The sequence below is a fragment of the Dasypus novemcinctus genome, chromosome X, assembly GCF_030445035.2.
Source record: "Dasypus novemcinctus isolate mDasNov1 chromosome X, mDasNov1.1.hap2, whole genome shotgun sequence".
Taxonomy (NCBI): domain Eukaryota; kingdom Metazoa; phylum Chordata; class Mammalia; order Cingulata; family Dasypodidae; genus Dasypus; species Dasypus novemcinctus.
In genome coordinates, this window is record NC_080704.1 from 87,398,215 (window position 1) to 87,422,818 (window position 24,604).

General features: G+C 37.0%; 1 protein-coding gene, 1 non-coding gene and 1 pseudogene across 3 annotated transcripts in view; 1 reads left to right on the forward strand and 2 right to left on the reverse strand.

Annotated features, from left to right (window-relative positions):
• Positions 1–24,604, forward strand: part of ATP7A (ATPase copper transporting alpha) — a 307,559-nt gene that overhangs the window by 71,563 nt on the left and 211,392 nt on the right. The gene's annotated exons all lie outside the window — the stretch shown is intronic.
• The window catches only part of LOC139438124 (transcription termination factor 1, mitochondrial-like), a 35,131-nt pseudogene that overhangs the window by 2,255 nt on the left and 8,272 nt on the right, over positions 1–24,604 (reverse strand).
• LOC111761294 (U6 spliceosomal RNA) lies at positions 14,973–15,079 on the reverse strand. The gene has a single exon (XR_002794697.1). It is a non-coding gene; the product is annotated as a U6 spliceosomal RNA (small nuclear RNA).

Below are 24,604 nucleotides of genomic sequence, written 5' to 3' on the forward strand. Positions count from 1 at the left end.
ACCTTGGGCCCACTCAGATAATTCAGGGTAATCTCCCCATCTCAAGGTCCTTAATTTAATCACATCTGCCAAGTCCCTTTTACCATGTAATAGAACATACTCATAGGCTCTGGGTATTAGGGTTTTGACGTCTTTGGGGGAACATCATTCTTACCACAGTTGTCCTTGTCTTGAAAGAAATCAGAATATACCCATAATAATACACAACCAAAGAAAACTATGGACAGTAGGGTATAAAATTATATTAGTAACGTTCCCTCACTGGTACAAAAAAATGTATGCTAAAATGGAAGAAACTGTATCATTGATGTGGAGACACTGGCCATGGGCGTTGCTGAGGGCAGGGAGAGGGAAGAAGAGGTGTGATATGGGGGCATTTTTGGGCCTTGGCGTTGTCCTGAATGATATTGCAGGGACAGATGCAAGACATTATATATCCTGCCATAACCCACAGAATGGACTGGCAGAGAGTGTAAACTACAATGTAAATGATAATCCATGCTGCGTAGCAGTGCTCCAAAGTGTATTCATCAAATTAATGAATGTGCCACAATGATGAAAGAGGTTGTTGATATGGGAGGAGTGTGTGGGGTGGTGGGGAGTGGGGTATATTGGAACCTCATATTTTTTAATGTAACATTTTGTGTGATCTATGAATCTTTTTAAAAAAGATAATAAAAGATAAAGTATGCTAAGTGAAAGAATCTAGAGAAAAAGTACTACATTTTGTTTGATTTCATCTATATAAAAGGTAAATACAAATAAATTAAAGACATGGAATAGGTTTGCAGATATGTTTGGCAGGAGGATAGAGAGACTGAGAGGTGACTTCTAAGGGGTAGAGTGTTTTTGGTTGATTCGTCTGTCATTGTTGTTTTATTTTTTGGAGTAATGAAAATACTCTAATAGTGCTTGAAGTGATGGATGCATATCTATGTGATTATACCAGATACCATTGATTGTACACTGTAGATGGATTGTATGGTTTATAAATACGCTTCAATAAAATTGATAAAAAATAATACCCCTAAAAAAATAAGCAAAACAAAGAAGACAGTAATTTGTAAGTTGAATATAGAATTTAAGATGAAAAATTCCTCCTTCAGAATTTTACTGGCATTCTGTTCTGAAGATGAATCATAGTTAGATACCTGGAAATAACAGGAAGGAGAGGTTGCCACTCAGAGCCATGAGAGAAAATAGAATCACCCCAGATGGATCTATTATTTTAATCTGAACAGAAACCACAAAAGCTTTCTGTCTTCCTACACCTTCTGCCTTGACAATCAGGAACTACTATTCCCACAGTGGTTAACAGACATACTATAGAATGGAATGCTACATTAATTCAAACTAGATTAAAGTTACTAAGAAGACTATACTTGAGCATACTGACTATAAGCTTTTTGAACCTCTAAAATAGAATGTCCAAAGGATTATTATATATGTATATAGAGTTAATAATAGAACCTATCCTTTTGAAAGGCCCAAATTCAACAATGGCAAGATTTCACTACATTATAAGACATTTTTTTAAAGAAAAAATTTTAAGTATATCATTCATACATGAGCATATATAAACAATAAATGTGTAGTAAAAGTTGTGGACTTATAAAACAAACATGCATATCATCCTACAGGGGTCCTGTACTTAAGACATTTTTTAATTCCCCAGAATATTCTTTCCTCTTAACTTCCTTAATTTAGGGGCATATCTATTTTACTCCAAGATAGAAGAGTGATGTTGGATGCATACTCAAATTATAGCTGACACCTACCAAGTCTTTGTGTCAACATTTTTTTTTCTTTAGGAGGCACCAGGAACCAAACCCAGGACCTCCCATGTGGGAGGTGGGCAGTCAACTGTTTGAGCCACATTTGCTCCCTGCTCATTTGTTTTTGCTTGTTGTTTGCTTGTTGACCGCTTTTCTTTTTGCTTGTTGTCTGCTCATTGTTTTTTGCTTGTTTTTCTGCTCATTGTTTGTTTTCTTTAGGAGGCACCGGGAACTGCATTGGGACCTCCCATGTGGAAGGCAGGTGCTCAACTGCTTGAGCCATATCCATTCCACAGAGTTTACTTTTTAAAGAATTTATGCTTGAACTCAGAATATACAGATTTTCAATTATTTGTGAAATGTTTTCTATGAGGCAGTCTACTTTATCATTGAATATTTTCCCTGCCAAGAGCAACATATCTGGATAGCTTAAGACAAACTTCTCTACCTCATTTTCAGTACTACCAAGAGAAAGCAGCTTCTCTTTTATATTTGTGTAGTTTCTTTTGGCATAGTCATTGGAAAAATCTAGGATGTCAGCTCCTGGAACACATTTCAGAGTAAGCAGCTTCTCACTGTTAAAGTTGAAAGTTGACAGTAAAAATCAATGTTAGCTTTCACCCATTTGTTGCACTGAATTAAGATGCAAGGATTTTAAAAAATTATCTTCTTGACAAAATCTGCAGGATCATTATGATCTAAGGAAAGACTTTTTGCAAAAGTTCAGTCATCTGTTTATTCAGATCAGGACTATTAGAGGAGGGAAAAAAAAGACTATTAGAGAAGGTGTGTGGGGCATTGGTCAATAATTGACAAAGGCATTTGCAGGTCAGTCCAACTGAGTAGAGGAACTTTAGGTTGTTATGGATTGAATAAAGGATTCTGGAGAACGTTTCAAAACATGTACAATGTCAAGGCCTGATGATACAATATTACTCCACAGATCCTATCATTCTGAAAGACTTTCAGGTATGTGTGTTATAGCTCATGGATGTCTTGATTTGATGCTAGCAATCATTTCTTTGCTAGTACCTTTGGACAGAAGGAATATCTTCAGATCCTATTCATTAGTAACCATCCTATTAAAAACTCCAGGTTGTTTCTTTGCCATGGCAGTATCTACTTCCATTATAAGTAAGTTTAGCAGCTCATCATTCTTTAAAGGCTCACTGACTGCATTATCACACTTCACACTTAAAAACCTAAATGAAACTGATTTGAAGATAATTTCTGCTGAAAATTGGGTCACTAACATCTTGAACCAGAAAGAAAGTTACTTCTAATATATAAGAGGTTTCTTGGTGCCTATATTAGTAAGCCAAAGGGGTGCTGATGCAAAATACCAGAAATATGCTGGGTGTTATAAAGGGTTTTTATTTGGGGTAGGAGCTTACAGTTATCAGGCCATAAAGCATATGTTACTTTCCTCACCAAAGTCTATTTCTGCATGTTGGAGCAAGATGGCTGCTGACATCTGTGAGGGTTCAAGCTTTCTGGGTTTCTAGCCTCAGCTTCTCTGTTTCCTCTACAAGGTCAGCTGTAGACTATCAGGCGAATGGCTCTGTCTCTTTTCCTGGGGCTCCAGCTTAAGACTTCAGCATCAAACTCCAACATCAAAACTCCAGCATCAGAAACCCTCAACTCTGTTCTTTGCTATGCCTGTTGTCTGTGAGTCCCCACCCACCAAAGGGTGGGGACTCAACACCCTAATCATAACTCAATCATGCCCAGGTACAGATCAGAGTACAAGAATAATCCATTATCATCTGTTTTTGGAATTCATAACCATATCAAACTGCTACAGAGCCATTATGGTCAGGTTTCCCAGTTCTTTTAGAATGCTCATTTGTTTTAAGAAAATGGGCTTTGCATCCTTCCAGAAAGGCTCAAGAATAGCTGTTCCTATGGACAGCCAATGGTGCTTGCTGGGATGGAAAATCCAGGAATAATTTTAACTTGTTAATATGTTCAAATGATTTTATATCATACACATCATAATATATAATAAAACCAAGTCTCTAAGGGCTTTAAAATTTAAAAACAAAGACAAAAAAATGGAGAGATGTGGCATACTTATAAGGCATATAAACGTATTCAGGTGTTTATGGGGCATTGTCACAGTGGGTGGAGAGCCACATAATAACGGCAAGTATGTAAAATTCCAATCCTGGGGATTCCCATTCTCTGTCCATCCCCTAATGGGACAGCAAGAATCCCCTGAGTATAGGGGCAGTGAGTACTGAAGAAACATGGACCATTTACGGGCCCTTGATACTGATGATTGTACTTAATGAAACTTTTCTTTTGAAATGGAAACTTAGCCTACTATTATATGTTGCCTAAGAGTTATCTCCAGAGAGCCTCCTTGTTGCTCTCTCCTTGTGGCCTCTCTCTAAGCCAAACTCAGCATATATGTAGCATTGCCTCCCCCCCCCCCCACACCATGTGGGACATGACTCCCTGAGATGAGCCTCCCTGCTATCGAGGGAATACTACTAAGCATCAGCTAGCAAAGCAACGGGAGAAAGATCTTCGCTGAAACGGGGAAAAGGTAGAGACAAGAGTTTATATGGCTAAGAGATTTCAAAGTGAGTTGGGAGATCATTCCAGAAGTTATGCTCATACATGTCTCAGCAGGATCTCATTGACTGCCACAGTAATTATTGCCTCAAATAGCAGGGCTCCTGAGGGCTCTAGAGATGTCTAGACACTATAGATAGGGCTGACAGCACAGGAGTTTGGTGCCATGCCATTGGACCCTACTTTGGAGTTTACGCCACCCAGTGTGACAGAGTTGGATTCAATTGTGGTTTCCCTAAACATGGCTCTTCTGCTCCTTCTCTTTGAACGTATCGTTAGTACTAGAGTTGATAGGTATACGTCCAAGAGACTTAAATCTTTGGGATTTAAATTTTGGGATCCTCCAACTGGGCCCTGAATCTCAACGGAGCTGCGACACCTACTCTCTAGCTCATTGGACTTACCCAGGACAACAAACAAGGAGATAATGAAGGACAACGAGCCTCCCAAGGAACTGAGAGAGTCTACAACTGCAAGCAAGATAGGCCCATCAATCTGCCCATGGGATCTAAGCCCCCTCTCAATTAGAGGAGGTTGAGATGGCATCACCATCCCAGAATCCTCAGGATTGGGGAATGAATGATGGGCTAGAGTAAAACTGTTATTCTACTACAGACTTATTTTTATTCTAGCAGTGGAAGAACATCATTGATGTGGAGGCAGTGGCCACTGGAAGTTCTGGGGGAGGGAGAGGGAAAAATAAGTGTAATATGCTGGCCTTTTCACAACATTGGAATTGTTCTGAATGATGTTGCAATGACATATACAGGTCGTTATATATTACTTACAAAATTGTGCAGGAATGAGTTTAAAGCATAATGTCAACTATAATTCACACTTAGTTGGTGTATTAGGGTTCTCTAGGGAAACAGAATCAACAAGAGATATCTGTCAATATTATGTGATTTTATGAGTCTCTCATGTGACCGTGGGGATGCAGAAGTCCAGATTCCACAGGCAGGCTGCAACCAGGGTCTCCCCTGAAAGTCCAGTGAAGGTTTTTGACGAGTTCTGGGAGACGTTGGCTGTCCAAAGACGAGCTGGGAAATTCTCTGGGTTTACTGTGGAAATTTCTTCAGCTAAATGCCTAGGCTTGCCATTTTCAAATTCTGCCTTCCATAAAACACCAGGAGTTAATCTTGCTAAGTTCTCTGCAACATGAAAACACGGATCACCTTTCCTCCAGTTTCCAATAATAATTTCATCATTTATTTCTAAGGCATCATAAAAAATCTCTTTAGCATCCATATTGCTATCAACAGTTTCTTCAAAGCAATCTAGGCGTTTTCCATCAAGCATCTCACAATTCCTCCAAAAAATACCCTTTACCCATTTATAAAACCATTACAGTATTTCGGTAATTACAAAAACACTACCCGACTCTTGGTTCCAAATTCTGGATTAGTCAGCCAAAGGGGTGCTGGGGCAAAATACCAGAAATGGGTTGGTTTTTATAAAGGTATTTATTTGGGTGGGAACTCACAGATAAAAGGCATGGCAAAGGACAGAGTTAAGGGTTTTTGATGTTAGAGTTTTGATGTTGGAGTTTGATGCTGATGTCCTAACCTGGAGCCCCAGAAAGAGAGGAACCCTGAACCCAGAGAGAAGCAAGACCCTGGAAGGGAGGATCCCAGGAAGCCTGAACCATTGCAGATGTCCACAGGCATCTTGCCCCAACACGAGAAAATAGACTTTGGTGAGGGAAGTTACTTATGCTTTATGGCCTGGTATCTGTAAGCTCCTACCCCAAATAAATACCCTTTATAAAAACTAACCAGTTTCTGATATTTTGCATTAGCACCACTTTGGCTGACCAATACCGTTGGCAGTGCTCAAATATGTGTTCTTCAATTTTAACAGATGTACCCCACTAATGAAGGATGTTGTTAATGTATGAAAGTATGGGAGGGGTAGGGAGTGGGCATATAGGAAGATCCTATATTTTTAATGTAACATTTATGTAATCTAAGTATCTTTTTAAAATATTTTAAAAACATATTAAAGAAGAAGAAAAAAAGTCGAGTGGGTTGGGGGAAAATACACCATTTATAAGATTTGGGCTATAGTTAGTAGTAATATTTTGATGACGCTATTTCATAGTTTGCAGCAAATGTCTTGCAACAATGCAGGCAGGGTGTTGGTGGTAGGGTGATGTATGAGAGTCCTGTTTGATGATATGCATGTTGTTTTTTAATTTCACAACTTTTATTCTATTTATGTTCATGTATGAATGATAAATAAAAATTCTTAAAATGGAGAGGGATAATTTTTATGAGAGAATTTGACCCCAGTGTAAAAGGTCAGTAAACATTGCAGCTTAGTCTCATAAGATGAGATGACAAAGTCTCGATTGGAATGAAGTCATAGAGGATATGCTGTAGAAGCATAGAGAAATCACTGAGAAATTAATGCATGTAATATGTATAGGAACTTAGAACTTATAGTCTAAAGAAAGATAGAAATGGAGAGTGAGATGGGTGAAGGAAAGAGAGACATAGACATATATTTATGAAGAGAGAGACAGAGACAGAGACAAAGAATGGGGAATGCATCTTTTTTTCATTTAAAATTTATTGAAGTATTTCATTCATACATGAACATACATAAGCAATAAGAACATAGTAAAATTTGTGAATTATAAAAAAACCATGCATTATCATACAGGGCTCTCATACATCACCCCACCACCAATACTTTGCATTGTTGTGAAACATTTGTAACAAATTATGAAAGACCATTGTCAAAGTACTACTAAGAACTATAGTTCATATCTTACATTTGGTATATTTTACCCCATATCCACCCTGTTACTGTTCTTTTTTTCATAAACCATAAAATTTATCATCAGTGGCATTTGACATAATCAGAGAGTTGTGCATTCATCACTTGAATCAATAATAGAGCATTTTCATTGCTTTAAAAAAAAGAAAAAAAAACCAAAAATCCCTACTATCATACCCCATATGTTAGTGCTACTAATTACAAGTCCTGTGATGTGCTTTCACCATTTCTATACATTTTAAAAAATCATTTCTATACATTTCTAAACAACTTTTTACCGAGTCTGCACAGATTAAACCTCAGCTTTCCATTGTCTTAACCGCATTTCTATTCTCGGGTGACTTATATTCTAGCTATTAACTCCATAAGCTTGCTCATTACGTTTAATTCACAATAGTAAAATCGTGCAGTATTTGTCCTTTTGTGTCTGGCTTGCTTCACTCAACTTAATGCCCTTCAGGCCCACCCATGTTGTTATATTCTTCACAACTTTTATTTCTTCTTACAGGTTACTTAATATTCCAGTGTGTGTATATACCACAGTGTGTTTATCCATTTGTTGGCTGATCGACACCTCGATTGTTTGCTTCTTTTGGCAATTGTAAATAATGCTGCTCTGAACATAGTTGTGCAGATGTCTGCCTATCTGCTCTTAGATCTTCTGGGTGTATACCTAGAAGAAGTATTGTTGGGTCACATGGCAGATCTATGTCTAACTTCATTAGGAACTGTGAAACAGACTTACACAGTGGCTGTACCATTCTACATTCCCACGAACAGGGAATAAGCATTCCCATCTCTTCATATCCTCTCCAACACTTGTAGTTTTCTGTTTTTTTAAAAATAGTGCCTATTTTAGTAGGTGCAAAATGATATCTCATTGTAGCTTCGATTTGCATTTCCCTAATAGCCAGGGATGTTGAACATTTTTTCATGTGTTTTTTTTTGCTGTTTGTATTTCTTCTTTAGAAAAATGTCTATTCAGGTCTTTTACCCATTTTTTATTTGGGTTATTTGTCTTTTTACTGTTGAATTTTAGTATCTCTTTATCATGGATATTAGACCTTTGTTGAATGTGTGATTTCCAAATATTTTCTCCCATTCATGTGGTTGCCTTTTTACCCTTTTGATGAAGTCCTTTTAGGTACAAAAGTGTTTAATTTTGAGGAGGTTCCATTTATTTATTTTTTTCTTTTGTTGCTCATGCTTTGGGTTAGTGTCTAAGGAACTAATGTGGGAAGTAGATGCGGCTCAGGCAACTGGGCTCCTGCATACCACATGGGAAGTCACTGGTTCAGATCCCAGTGCCTCCTAGAGAAGACAGCAAGCTGGCATAATGGGCAGGTGCAGCAAGCTGACACAACAAGAAAAGAACATAATGGGAGAGACAGCAAAGCAGGGAGCAGAGGTTCCTGGTGCCTCCTGGAGAAGACAGTGAGCTGACACAACAAGATGATGCAACAAGAGATGTGGGTAGAAAAAACAGAATGAGAGACACAACAAAGCAGGGAGTGGTGGTGGCTCAAGCGATTAGACACCTCCCTCCCACATAGGAGATCCCAGGTTTGGCTCCCAGTGCCTCCTAAAGAAACAAGGAAGACAAACAGACTCAGCAAGTGAAAATCAATCAACAAGGTGGGGAGAAATGAATGAATGAATAAAATAAATCTTTTTTTTTTTAATATAAGAACTACTACCTACCACAAGATCTTGAAGATTTTTTCTTACATTTTCTTTCAGGAGTTTTATGGTTGTTGCTTTTATATTTAGATCCTTGATCCATTTTAAGTTAAGTTCTATATAAGGTGTGGGATAGGGGTCCCTTTTCTTTCTTTTGGCTATGGATGTCCAGTTCTCCCAGCACCATTTGTTGATAGAGTGTTCTGGCCCAGCTGGAAGGGCTTGACAGCCTTTTCAAAAAGCACTTTACAAGAACTAAGGACTGTACAACACAAATAGAACCCTAATGTAAATCATGGACTATAGTTAATAGTACAATTATAATAATCTTCTTTCATCAATTTTAACAAATACCAGGCGTTAGTAATGGGGGTGTGTATATGGGGACTCCATATTCTGATTTTTTCTGTAAACCTACAACTTCTTTAATTAAAAAAAAAAGTTGAGCATAGATGCTAGGGTCTATTTCTGAGTTCTTGATTCAGTTCCATTGGTCAATCTGTCTTTATGCCAGAACCATTTCTTCTTTGTTAATTGCCCCCTTTATTAATATATAATGACCTTTTCATCCCTTATAGTGGTTTTGCATTTAAAATATATTTTGTGTGATATTAGTATTGCTACTCTAGTTCTTTTTTGGTCACCGTTTGCATGGAATATCTTTTTCTAATCTTTCACTTACAGCCTGGTTGTGTCTGACATCTGAGGTGAGTCTCTTGTAGACAACATATAAATGGCTCATTTTAAAAAATTCATTCTATCAGTCTGTATTTTGATTGGGGGGAGTTCAAGCCACTAACATTCAGTGCTATTACTGTAAGGACATTACTTACTTCGTCCATTTTGTCCTTTTGCTTTCTGTTGTCATATCCTAATATTGTCTGACTTATTACCCTTTAATTTACTCTTCCTAATAATCTTCATTTCTATACTCTTTTCCAAGTCTCTTGCCCTTATTTTTCCTTTCAGACTGCAGCACTCCTTTTATATCTAGTATAATTCTGGTCTTTTGGTAGCATAGGCTCTCATTTTTTGTTTGTCTGTGAAGTCTTTAAACTCACCTTTATTTTTGAAGGACAGTTTTGCTGGATACAGAATTCTTGGCTGACAGTTTTTCTCTTTCAATACCTTAAATACATCATTCTACTTCTTTCGCCTCCATGGTTTCTGATGAGAGGTCAACACTTAATCTTATTGAGCTTCCCTTGTATATGTAATGCTTTGCTTCTGTTGCTGCTTTCAGAATCTTCTCTTTTTCTCTGATATTTGTCATTCTGAACAGTAGGTGTCTCAGGTAGGTCTTTTCATGTTTATTGTCAGTGTGTGTAAAGAATTTTCAAAATGCTTTTGTTTTCAATTAGAATACTCTCCTCCCACTTACAGGAAAATTGTCAAAGGATTGGTGCAGGAAATTCATAAGAAAAAAACAGAAGTGGTTAAGAAATATATGAAAACATTGTTAACCTCTTTAGTAATCTAAGAAATACAAAATAAAAATTTTTTACCTACCATATTGATAAAGATTGAAATGAATACTTGATTTGATGTGCACTGTATAAAAGGCAGTCTCATCCTGTGTTGGCAACATGATTTGATAAAACTTTTCTGGAGAATGAAATTTAATATTCATTTCCTGGCGGTATGAATTAAACATTGTTTTTTTATTTTAAAACATAAAATTTGAAAAAATTGTACATTAAGCACACTTATACCTATCACATAAGTTCTACAGTTAACATTTTACTATAAGACTTATGTACACATCTGTTATAACTTGCTTATTGAAATATGATTCACATACTGTAAAATTCTTCCTTTATAGTGTACCATTCAGTGTATTCTCAAAATTGTGCAACCATCACCACTATCTAATTTATTTTTCATCCTTCTAAAAGGATCCCTGTAACCATTAGCAATCGCTGCCCATTTCCCCCTCTCTCTAACCTCTGGAAACCACTAGTATTTCTGTTTTTATGGATTTTTCTATTCTGGACATTGTACATAAAATAAATCATATTGATCTTTTGTGTCTCCATTCTTTCATTGAACACAGTGTTTTCAAGGATCATCCACAAATCAATACTTATATGCCTGAATTACATTCCCTGGTATGTGTATAAAACATTTTGTTTATCTTTTCATCAGTTTGGTTTGTTTCCATTTTTTGGCTATTATAAAGAATGCTGCTATGAGGCTAAAGTCAGGTAAAAATTTTATGTGGATGAATGTTTTGAATTAGCTTGCATATATACCTAGGAGTGGAGTTGCTTGGTTACATGCTCACTCTATGTTTAACTTTTTGAGGAACTACCAGATGATTTTGCTGTACCATTTTACATTCCCACCAGCAATGTATAAATGTTGCAATTTCTCTACATCCTTAGCAAATGTTGGTCTACTCCTTTTTAAATATATACATATTTATTAGAAAAGTTGTAAATTTACAGAAAAAACATGCATAAAATACAGAGTTCCAATATACCACCATATTATTAACACCTTCCTGTGGAATGGTACATTTGTTACAATTCATGAGGGAACATTTTGATAATTGTATTACTAACTAAATTCCATGGTTTACAATGGAGTTCACTGTTTGTGTTGTACAATCCTATGTTTGTTTTTACATTTTTATTCTACTAATGCATATACAACCTAAAATCTCCCCCTTTTAATCACATTCAAATATATAATTCAGTGCTGTTAAGCAAGTTTACAATATTGTACTACCATCATCATCATCCATTACCAAAACTTTTCCATCAACCCAAATGAAACACTCCCTTTCCTACCTCATTACCAGACCCTGGTAACCTGTATACTAGTTTCTGACTCTATGAATTTGCTTATTTTAAATATGTCATATCAGTGAGATCCTACAATATTTGTCCTTTTGTGCTGGCTTATTTTACTCAACACGATGTTTTCTAGTTTATCCATGTTGTCACATGTATCAGAATTTCATTCCTTTTTTATGGCTGAATAATGCTCCATTGTGTGTATGTATGTACCATATTTTGTTTATCTTTTTATTGGTAGATGGACTCTTAGGTTGCTTCCATCTTTTGGAAATTCTGAATAGTGCTACTATCAACATTGGTGTGCAAATATCTGTTTGAATCTCTGCTTTCATTTCTATTGGGTATATATCTACAAGTGGGATTGCTGGGTCATATGGGAATTCTGTACTTAACTTTCTGGGGAACCACCAAAATGTCTTCCAAAGCGCTGTACCATTTTACATTCCTACCAACAGTGAATGAGTTTTCCGATTTCCCCACATCCTCTCCAATATGTGTAATTTTATGTTTTCTTTTTGAATTGTAGTCTTTCTAGTGGGTGTAAAATGGTATCTTATGGTGGTTTTTTTTAAGATTTCTTTTTAATTTATTTCTCTCCCCTACACCCTCCCCCCCATTGTCTGCTCTCTGTGTCCATTCACTGTGTGTTCTTCTGTGTCCACTTGCAATTTTGTCAGCAGCACTGGGAATCTGTGTCTCTTTTTGTTGTGTCATCTTTCTGTGTCAGCTCTCCGTGTGTGCGGTGCCACTCCTGGGCAGGCTGTGCTTTTTTCATGTGGGGTGGCTCTCTATGTGGGGTACACTCCTTGTGCATGGGGCTTTCTATGCGGGGGACATCCCTGCGTGGCACAGCACTCTTTGCGCTCATCAGTACTGCACATGGGCCAGCTCACCACATGGGCCAGGAAGCCCTGGGTTTGAACCCTGGACGTCCTATATTTTAGGCAGACACTCTTATCAGTTGAGCCAAATCCGTTTCCCTCATCATGGTTTTGATTTACATTTCCCGAATAGCTAATGATGTTGAGCATCTTTTTATGTTCTTTTTGGTTATTTGTATATCTTCTTTGGAGAAAAGTCTGTTGAGGTCTCTTGCCCATTTTTAAATTGGGTTGTTTGTTTTTTATGGTTGAGTTGGAGGATTTCTTTTTATTTTCTGGATATTAAACCATTATGGGGTTAGTGGTTTCCAAATATTTTCTCCCATTGAGTAGGTTGTCTTTTTACTTTCATGATAAAGTCCTTTGCACAAAAGTTTGTAATTTTATGAGGTCCCGTTTATCATTCTTTTTCTCTTCTGTTGCTTGTGTTTCAGTTGTAAAGTCTAAGAAATCATTGCCTAACACAGGGTCCTGGATATACTTCCTTATGTTTTCTTCTTGTAGTTTTATAGCTCTGGTTCTTATATTTGGTTTTTTAAAAAATCCATTTTGAGTTGATTGTTTTATATGGTGTAAGGGTCCACCCTCATTCCTTTGTATGTGGACATCCAGTTTCCCCAGTTCCATTAGTTGAAGAGACTATTCTTTTCTAATTGAATGAACTTGTCACCCTTGTAAAAAAAATCAGTTGGCCATAAACACGTGGGTCTATTTCTGAACTCTCTGTTCAATTCCATTGGTCTGTATGTCTGTTCTTGTAGCAGTACCATGCTTTTTTGATTACATAGCATTGTAATATGTTTTAAGATAGGCATGTGTGAGTCCTCCAACTTTATTCTTATTTTTTAAGAAGGCTTTGTATATTCATAGTCTTTTACCTTCCATATAAATTTGATGATTGACTTTTCCATTTCTGTAAAGAAGGTTGTTGGGATATGGATTGGGATTGCATTGAATTGTGTATCACTTTGGGTAGAATTATCTCTTAACAATATTTAGTTGTCCAGTCCATTAGCACAAATGTCCTTCCATTTTTTTTAGGTCTTTTTTTATTTCTTTTAGCCATGTTTTATAGTTTTCTGTGTACCTTCCTTGGTTATTCCTAGGTATTTGATTCTTTGAGTTGCTATTGTAAATGGAATTTCTTGACTTCTTCAGATTGTTCATTACTAGTGTGTAGAAACACTATAGATTTCTGCATGTTGATCTTGTACCCTGCCAATTTACTGAATTCAATTATTAGTTATAGTAGCTTTGTTATTTTCTAGATTTTCTGCATATAGGAACATGCCATCTACAAATAGGGAGAGTTTCACTTCTTACTTTCCAATTTAGATGCCTTCTATTTCTTTTTCTTGCCTAATTGCTCTGTCTCAAACTTCTAGTACAATTCGAATTGCAGTGGTGACAGTGAAATCCTTGTCTTGTTCCTTTTTTTTCTTAATTAATAAGTTGTAGGTTTACCAAAAAATCATGCACATGCAGTTTTCCCTATTATTAAAACTTTACATTTGTGTGGTGGTTTTATTACAATTGATGAAGTAGTATTTTTATAATTATACTATTAATTATAGTCTGTAGTTTACTTTAGGGTTCATAACCTGTGTTGTGAAGTCCTATGGTTTTGTAAAAAATGTTATTATAGCATATATACAACATAAAATTTCTCCTTTTAACCACATTCAAATATATAATTCAGGTGATGTTAATTACATTCACGGTGTTGTGCTACCATCACCACCATCCATTGCTAAAACTTTTCCATCACCTCAGATAGAAACCCTTTACCAAGTAAGCATTAACTCCCCAGTTTCTACCCCCACCCTGGCCTCTGGTAACTTGTTTTCTAATTTCTGATTATGAATTTTCTTATTCTGATGATTTCATAGCAGTGAGTTCATTCAGTATTTGTCCTTTTGTGTCTGGCTTATTTATCTAAAAATAATGTCTTCAGGGCTCATCCATGCTGTCACGTGAATCAGAAATTCATTCTTTTTTATGACTAAATAATGTGCCATTATGTGTTTATAATACATTTCTTTCAGCCATTCATTTGTTGATGGACACTTGGGTTGCTTCCATCTTTTGCAGTTGTGGATAATGCTGCTCTGAACATAGGTGTACAAATATCTGTTTGAGTCCCTGCTTTCACTGCTTTTGGATATATAATTAGAAGTGGAATTGCCAGGTAATATGGTAATTCTGCATTTAACTTTGTGAGGAACCACACAGTGGTTTTGCACAGCAACCGTACCATTTTAAATTCCCACCAACAATGTATGAGTGTTCTATTCCTTCACATCCTCTCTAACATTTGTTATTTTCTGTTATTTAATCGTAGCTATTCAAGTGGGTGTGAAAAGTCATATCATGGTGGTTTTGATTTGCATTTCCCTGATGGCTAATTATTTTTTTTTAATAGCTATGTTTCTTTTTTTTAAAATTTAGTTTTATTTATTCATTTTTAAAAAAATAAAAATATGGAACACTTCACAAATTTGCGTGTCATCCTTGTGCAGGGGCCATGCTAATCTTCTCTGTATCGTTCCAATTTTAGTATATGTGCTGCTGAAGCGACCACCTGATGGCTAATTATATTCAGCATCTTTTCATGTGCTTTTGATCATTTGTTTATCTCCTAGATGTGAGGGTTTATTTCTGAACTATCAATTTGATTCCATTGGTCTGTTTCTTCTTGTGCCAGTTCCATGCCATTTTTATTACTGTAGCTTTGTAATAAGTTTTAAAATTAATGAGTGTGAGTCTTCTAACTTGGCTTTCCCTTTTCAGTATAATTTTGGCTCTTCATGATGCCTTACCCTTCCATATAAATTTGATGATTGGCTTTTCCATTTCTGCAAAGAAGTGTCTTTTTTTTGAGATTGCATTGAATGTGTATTTCAGTTTGGGTAGAATTTATATCTTAAAAGTATTTACTATTCCAGTCTGTGAACACAGAATGTCGTTCCACTTATGAGGTTTCTTATTTCTTTTAGCAATATTTTAATTTTTCTGTGTACAAGTACTTTATATCCTTGGGTAAATTTATTCCTGGATATGTGGTTCTTTTTTTAGGTACTGCATAATTTAATCTACTACAACCATGATCAAAATTGCCACATTGTCTAAACCTGTACCACTCAATTCAGTAGCTACTAGCCATATCCACATGTGGCTCTTTAAATTTAAGTAAATTAAAATTCAATTTAAAATTCATTTCCTTGGGGGAAAAATAAACCAAATGTAAGAATTTTCTATAGTTAGTAGAAATATATTGACAATGCTCCTCCACAGCTTGCAACAAATGCTTTGTAATAATGCAAGGTGTTGGTGGTAGAACAATGCAATGGAGCCCTGCACGATGACATGGTAGCCCATTCTGCAAGTTCCCAACTCCCACTACACACCTATCACCCATGTATGTTCATGCATGAATGTTACACTTGAATAAAATTTTTTTAAATGAAAAAAAATTCATTTCCTCATTTGCACTCATCACATCTCGAGTGTTCAATTGTCTCATGTAGCTGATGGCTACCATATTGCATGGCACAGATATGGAGCTTTTCCATCATTGCCGAAAGTTCTATTGGGCAGTTCTAGTGTTGACGACTTCTGGGGTACTTTTGAAATGGTACATCCATTTTGATTCTCACAAGAAACTTGTTAGGAGCAGTTTATTGGTCCCATTTATATATGCAAAAACTGAGGTTTAAGGGGTACAATAACTCATTCAAAGTCTCACAGCCATCTGTTCCTAAATATACCCTTGTATATTTGTGTCACTTTCTCAGGATTCAAAATCCTAGGTAGGAGCATCTGATTAATCAATTCTAGAATCACTAGCAGCATGTCAGCTTTAAAGGAACAGGGAAAGGGAATATCCAGCCCTCCTCCCCACTGTACACTATGGCTTTAGAAGTAGGAGGAGGGATCCTGCTGCTTATTACCAAGACACTTATAGCAAGGGATTTCATTAGTATAGGATGTGTATTTGCATACTAGGTAATCAAAAATATAACACCTATCTATTACAGTGTGAATGTACTGAGGTTTACCTAATGCCCTGTTGAAAATTTAGGTTGTTTCCACTTCTGCTCTGTTTTAAACCACGTAGCAGTGACACATTTTACCAATTTAGTAAGGGGAAAATAATGTATCTTAGTTTTAAAATAATCTTACATTTTAAAAATTATTGGTGAGGTTGAATATCTTTTCATGTGTTTATTAGCATTGCGGATTTATTTTTTAAATTGTCTGACATATTGCATATATATTTTTCTATTGAGATAGGGCTTACATACCATAAATATTACCAATTTAAAGTGTACAATTCAGTGGTTTTTAGTATATTCACAGAATTGTACAACTGTTATCACTCTCTAATTCCATAACATTTTCATCACTCCATAAAGAAACCCCTTGCTTATATGTTTTTGCCTTTTGTTTATATGGTGTTTTTTTGCCTCATGAAATTTTAAATTTTTATATAGTTAAATTTTATCAACCTTTTCTTTTATGATTTCTGCTTTTGGCTTATGTATGTAAAAGGCCTTCCCCACTCCAAGTGTTTTGTTGTTGTTAATTAATATTCACTGTCACATCCTCTTATAATTTTCTCTTTTATAGTGCGTTTCAGTCTTACACCAAAATTAATTCCCATTGAGTTTAAGGTCTAAGATGAGATCTAAAAAATGTTCCCTTCAAATGGTTACCCAGTTAACCTAACAGCACTTATTGATTTCTTCATTGATTTGAAATGCTGCTCTTTTATGTACAAAATTCTTATATATGTTTAAATGCTGGCTTATGGGACTTTCTGTTCTATTGCAAAGATCCATCTGTCTCTTCAGGCATCAACATAAGACTTTTAAATAATTATAACATTAAAAGACATTTTAATAGCTGGTAGGGTAAGTAACATCATTATCCTTTTAGTGAAGGATTAAAAATATATATATATTTAATTTATATATATATATATATAAAATGTTACTTTGAAAATATAGGATGTTCCCATATGCCCTACTCCCCACACCCCCCACTTTTCTCGCCTCAACAACTTCTTTCATTAGTGTGGTACATTCATTGCATTTGATGAATACATTTTGGAGCCCTGCCACACAGCATGGATTATAGAGTACATTGTAGTTTACACTCTCTGCCAGTCCATTCAGTGGGTTATGGCAGGATATATAATATCCTGCATCTGTCCCTGAAGTATCATTCAGGATGACTCCAAGTCCTGAAAATGCCCCCGTATCACACTTCCTTTTCTCTCTCCCTGCCTTCAGGAACTCCCATGGTCTCTGTCTTCACATCAATGATAAAAGTTTTTCCATTGCTAGAGTCACAATAATTCTATTGTAGAATACCAGTAAGTCCACTCTAGTCCATATTTTATTTCTCCGTCCTGAGGACCCTGGGGTGGCAAACCAATTCTACCTCTCAATTGGAGGGGACTTCTAGTGAAGGATTTTGTAAAATTGGCACACTTGAAAAGTGTGGACAGAATAAGTTGTTGTTTTCAGCCTCATCCAACTTTTATCATTTATTTTGTAGTTTACTTGCTCTTAATCAGTGTAGCAAATTAAAAATAAATGCTTTTTCAACTTGCACTCTATATAATGGTTAAATACTGAGAGTTGTTTTTAATTTCCATAGGTATTTAATGTTTTTGCATCAGTGGTTTGGAGCACTGTTTTGTCTTAGAACTTAAAATTGTAAGGTGGATTTTTCTTATGAAGAAAGCTGCGGTATTATAGGAAGTCCTTGATTTATATTAGACATGGTTGACAATGCTTGTTTTGAAGAGGAAAAAGCATTCTAATTGCAAACAGTCTTTTCAGAATCTAAGTTAGGCTTCTGCACCAATACCATATTTAACCCATATAGTGATTTAGAAGTAGCTGATACATTTGCAATATCAAATAGTTGAATCCTGGTCCTTTCTACCTTCCTAGAATAACAGTGATAGCTGCTTTGTCTGAGGCAAGAAAAGTTTCACTTATACTAAAAAATACCATAAACATACTAAAACATGAAGGAAACCTCAGTCTATTACTGACGTTAGCAGTGGCTCAGCCTCTGGTAGAAAGACACATAGTAATTTAGGGAATATTTCTTAATTTCTGGGGCACATGTCCACACCTGTGTTCATTGCAGGGTATCAATATTTTCCAGGTGTTCTCCCCACCACCCACCTTTGACTAGTTTTACTTTATGCCTTTTGCAAACATTGCCCTATTGAGGCTATTGTTAGCCCTGTACTTAAGACTCCTTTGGCTATATGAACTTGAGTAAGTTTGAGCTTTAGATTTCTTAATTGTAAAAGGAGACTATTACTCAACTTAAAAAAAAATTTTTAGTTAAAAAAAATTAAAATAATTTTTTAAAAAGATACTTAGATTACATAAAAGATATATAAAAAACATAGGGAATCCCCATATGCCCCACTCCCTACCCCTCCCACACTTCCTACATTAACGACATCCTTTATTAGTATGGTACATTTTTTGCAATTGATGAACACATCTTGGAGCATTGCCACTAAGCGTGGATGATAGTTTACCTTGTAGTTGACACTCTCCTGCACAATATTGTAAGTTATGACAAGATATATAATGGCCTGAATCTGTCATTACAGCATCATTCAGAACAATTCCAATGTCCCAGGAATGCCCCCATATTATACCTATTTTTCCCCTCTCCCTCCCCTCAGAACCTCCAGGTGCTGCTGCCTCCACATCAATGATAAAAGTTCTTCCATTGGTAGAATAACTATAAGTCTATAGTAAAATAACAGTAAGTCTACTCTAGCCCATTATTCATTCCCCAGTCCTGCTACTACTCATGTCACAGGCTCTTATTGTGAGATTCACGTATACAAAAGTTTAAAAAACTATGCATTGCTGTGGAATCCGAAGTATTTATATTGTTATCATAGGACAACTCATTTATAGAGAGGCTGTGGCTATCCCAGGAGGAGGGCACAAAAATGGCCAGTAAAGCACTTTACCTTTCCTTAATTTGTTTGTTCTGTTCTTTATTGACCTTACTAATATGTCTTAAGTATTATGTCCTAATCTTTTAGGAATGGCCAAATGAGAAGAACAATTAAAATTTATTTATTTATTTTTACACAAATTAATTTTATTGATACATATTAATAGAGGATAAAGTCATCCAAAAGGTACAATCAATGGTATTTGGTATAATCACATAGTTGTGCATTTCTCACTTGAATCATTATTAGAGCATTTTCATTATTCCAGTATGCTGTACATCGTGAGTTTTGTTACTCACTACACATAGCAATTATTCAACTTTCATAATTATAATATATATTTTTTAGGAGGTACCAGGGATTGAACCCAGGACGTTGTACATGGGAAGCAGGTGCTCAAGCACTGAGCTGCACCTGCTCCCAGATCATAATATTTTTTTTGTTTTTGTTTTCCTAGGTGTTTTTATTTTATTGAAGTATATCATTCATACATGAACATACAGAAACAATAAGTATATAATAAAAGTTGTGAACTTAGAAAATCAACATGCATGACATCATATAGGGGTTCTGTACATTACACCACCATGAACACTTTGCAATATTGTGAAACATTAGTTACAAACTATGTAAGAGCATTGTCAAAATATTATTGCTAACTATATATAGTCCATATCCTACATTTGATGTATTTTCCCCCAACCCACCATATTATTTTTAAAAATATACTTTTATTACCGAAGTTGTGAACTTACAAAACAATCATACACATGCTAACAAGATTTTGAAGATGTTTCCCTATATTTTCTTCTAGGGGTTTTATGGTTGTACCTTTCGTATTTAGGTCCATGATCCATTTTGAGATTTATATTTGTATAACGTATAAGATGGGGTCCTCTTTCTTTATTGTGGATACAGATATCTAGTTTTCCTAATATCATTTGTTGAATAGACTGTTCTGGCCCAGCTGGGTGGGCTGGACTGCCGTGTCAAAAATCACTTGACTGTAGATGTGAGGGTCTATTTCTGAGTTATCACTTGGGTTCTGTTGGCCAGTCTGTCTATGTTTATGCCAGTAACATGCTGTTCTGTTTTTTTTTTTTTTAATCTCTGTAGCTAAGTAATATACTTTAACGTCAGGAAGTGATAGTGCTCCAACTTTTGCTTTTTAAAAAGACTTTTTGGCTATTTGGGACCACTTACCCTTCCACATAAATTTGATAATTGGCTTTTCCATTTCTGCAAAAAAGGCTGTTGGGATTTTTATTGGGATCGCATTAAATCTGAGTAGTATTAACACCTTGACTATATTTAGGCTTCCAACCATGAACCTGGAATATCCTTGCATTTATTTAGGTCTTCTTTGGTTTCTTTTAGCAGGGTTTTGTAGCTTTCCATCCTTATCATTGGTTAAGTTTATTCCTAAATATTTGATTCCTTTAGTTGCTATTAAAACGGAATTTTTTAAAAGATTTCTTCCAAAGGTTGCTCACCATTAGTGTATAGAAGTGCTACTATTTCTTGCATACTAATCTTGCATCCTGCCATTTTGCTGTTCTCATCTATCAAGTAACTTTGTTGTGGATTTTTTGGAATTTTCTAGACATTGGGTCATATCATCAGTAAGTGACAGTTTTACTTCTCCCTTCCCTATTTGCTGCCATTTTAAAAAAATCTGTTTTATTGATACATATTCATAAATCATACAGTTCTTCCAAGTTTGCAATCAGTGGTATTTGGTATGATCACATAGTGGTGCATTTATCTCTTCACTTACTATTAGAGCATTTTCACTATTCCAATATTAATAATAATAATAAAAACAAAAAAAGAGAAAAAATCTCTACCGCTTAATAATCACTTCTTTTTTTTTTATTGACTTAGTAATAATATTACATTAAAAATATATATGTGAGGTCCCATTCAACCCCCCCCACCCCCCCACTCCCCCCCCAACAACACTCGTTCCCATCATCATGACACATCCATTGGATTTGGTAAGTACATCTTTGGGCACCTCTGCACCTCATAGACAATGGTTCACATCATGGCCCATACTCTCCTCCATTCCATCCAGTGGGCCCTGTGAGGATTTACAATGTCCGGTGATTACCTCTGAAGCACCATCCAGGGCAGCTCCATGTCCCAAAGACGCCTCCACCTCTCATCTCTTCCTGCCTTTCCCCATACCCATCGTCCACCATGTCCACTTTTCCCCATCCAATGCCACCTCTTCTATGTGGACATTGGATTGGTTGTGTCCATTGCACCTCTATGTCAAGAGGAGGCTCAGATTCCACATGGATGCTGGATGCAGTCCTCCCATTTTCAGTTGTAATCACTCTAGGCTCCATGGTGTGGTGGTTGTCCTTCTTCAACTCCATCTTAGCTGAGTGTGGTAAGTCCAATAGATTAGATTGTAGGTGCTGGAGTCTGTTGAGGCTCAGGACCTGGCTATCACATTGTCAGTCCAGAGATTCAAATCCCCTAAATATATCTTAAACCCCAACATTAACTGCACCTCCAGCACATTAGCATGAAAGTCTTATGAAGGGAGATCCCATCTGAGTCCAGATTCATCACACATAAACACCATTTCCAAAGAGGGGCCATCTGCCCTGGTAGTTAACCCCATCGGCCATGACCATAACTCCCATGGGTCTCTTTAGCCCTCAAAGGAACCAATATCTGGGGGTTGTATCTGCTTTATCTGTCTCTCTGACTCTGCTCAGTTGTGCATGAGGGCAATCCTTCTGCCAGCCTCCAGACTCTTTTTTAGAAACTCGTAGCCATATAAACTCATTTCTCCTTTCCATTTCCCCCTTACTTTAGGTCAAACAGCATTTTAAAGTCATGGTATTTTATGTAGACATGGATATTCTGCTGATCCGCATTGAACCTTCCATATAAGGTCATTTTCCAGTTGCATCATCAGTTGGTAGTTGATAGTGGTCCCTCATTGCCAGGGAGGCTCATCCCCGGGTGTCATGTCCCACGCTGGGGGGAAGGCATTGCATTTACATGCTGAGTTTGGCTTCGAGACTGGCCACATTTGAGTAACATGAAGGCTGACAGGAGGAAATTCCCAGGCACAATGTTGCTCTAGGCCTTGTTCTTATTTTAGGTTTATCAGCTCAGAAGCATAGTCATTAGCATCAGGGGCTCACTGTTGAACCCTCACTCCCTCCCGGTCCCCGCCACTGTACCTGGGAGACTGTCGCTGCTCCCCTAGGGACCACGACAGAGCACCACTGGCCAGGAACCCAGTACCCCCCCTGCTGTGGTTTTTAATTGTTGCCACTATGAGTATATCCAAACATTACCATGCACCCTGAACATATGTTCTGTACAGCTCCCTGTCAGCCATATATCACCTGTCATTGGTATCCCATATCAGTATCCCTCCATTGCCATTGTTGAAACACTCTGTGATCCAGAACTCCCCGAAATTTGAAGCCCAATATAATGTCATGGTCCCTTACTAGGGAATGGCATATAGCGATGGGTTTAAAGGATAGATAAAGAACTTGGATAAAGTTAGATAAAGAGCTTAGATAAAGAATGTTGACTTGAAAAAATTCCACATCCTATCTTTTTCTTTTTTTTTTCCCCCCCTAATTATTCAGCTTTTCTTCACAGGAGTCCTAGACCACAGCAATGTACATATATAATATACAGCACTCCCACACATCCACCACAAAACCTTTTCCCTTCCACAGTGATACTCTTACGCCCTATTCATATCATATTTACTTAAAGTGATGTACAGAGTCTGAGACATTAGCTTTCTAACAAGGTGACATCTGTGCTTACATTATGGTGAATACTTTAGGATACACAGTTCTTTACATTTTTAGTTATCCTATGTTTTACATTATGGTTTACATTATCAGTCTGTCATCTCCTATATGTTATGGTGTAATATTGCATGTTTTGTATCCATCCTTGTGTACTCTCAAGAAACTCCTCTCTTACCCCCCATTTACTTTGGTTCCACACATTTAACGTCCATTTTCCCTTCCACCTTGGTGCCCACAGTGACAGCCAACCTCCGTTTCCTGAGGAGCCACTTCCAGAGATAGATGGAATAGTGTTCAGGGCCTAACTTGCTCAACTGCCCCAATGCCCTGGGAGCCACCCTTTCTCTCGAGGGATACAGTTCCCTCTATTGGATGGCATTAGTCCTCCCCAGGATGTGGGTCCACCCCCACTCTCACTACTTGGGTTTCTACCCGATGGTGTCACCCACTCTGGCAGAATGAGCATTTAGACATTCCCCAGGAGCCCGTCCTGCATCAGACCCTCCCCTCCGAGCATTCTAAACAGGTAACCCTCTTTATTATATTTTGATATGATTTTCTCGGCATTTTACTCTCCACCAACACCTGACCCTCTCCTGTGTTCGTATGCTACCCCTCCCTCCCCCCACTTTTGGGCAACGTTACCCATCCGTCCCTCCCCAGCCACCCTCAAACCCGCAAAGCCCCAACCAAAGGCACCCCCTTGCCCCCCTTTTATCTCTTCTTTGTGTTCATACTTACCACCATCTCGTCTTAAATTCCACCCCTGCAGACATCGGCTCATATCCTTCCTCCACCCTCCGATTTCCTGTAAGCCTATCGTTCAGTCTCTTGCTATCTAGGGCAGCTTGTTTATTTCATATCATTGAGGTCATGTAGTATTTGTCCTTCAATGTCTGGGTTGCTTCACTCAACATAAGGTTCTCAAGATTCATCCATGTTATCACATGTGTTTGTAGTGTGTTTGTTCTTACAGCCGAGTAGTATTCCATTGTGTGTATATACCACATTTTATTGATCCACTCATCTGTTGATGGGCATTTGGGTTGATTCCAACTTTTGGCAATAGTGAACAATGCTGCTATGAACATTGGTGTACATATATCGGTTTGTGTCCTTGTTTTCAGTTCTGCTGGGTATATACCCAGCAGTGGTATTACTCGGTCATATGGCAAATCTATGGCTAGTTTTTTGAGAAACCGCCATACTGTCCTCCAGAATGGTTGGATCCTTCTGCATTCCCACCAGCAGTGGATGAGTGTTCCCCTTCCTTCACATCCTCTCCAGCACTTGTATTCTT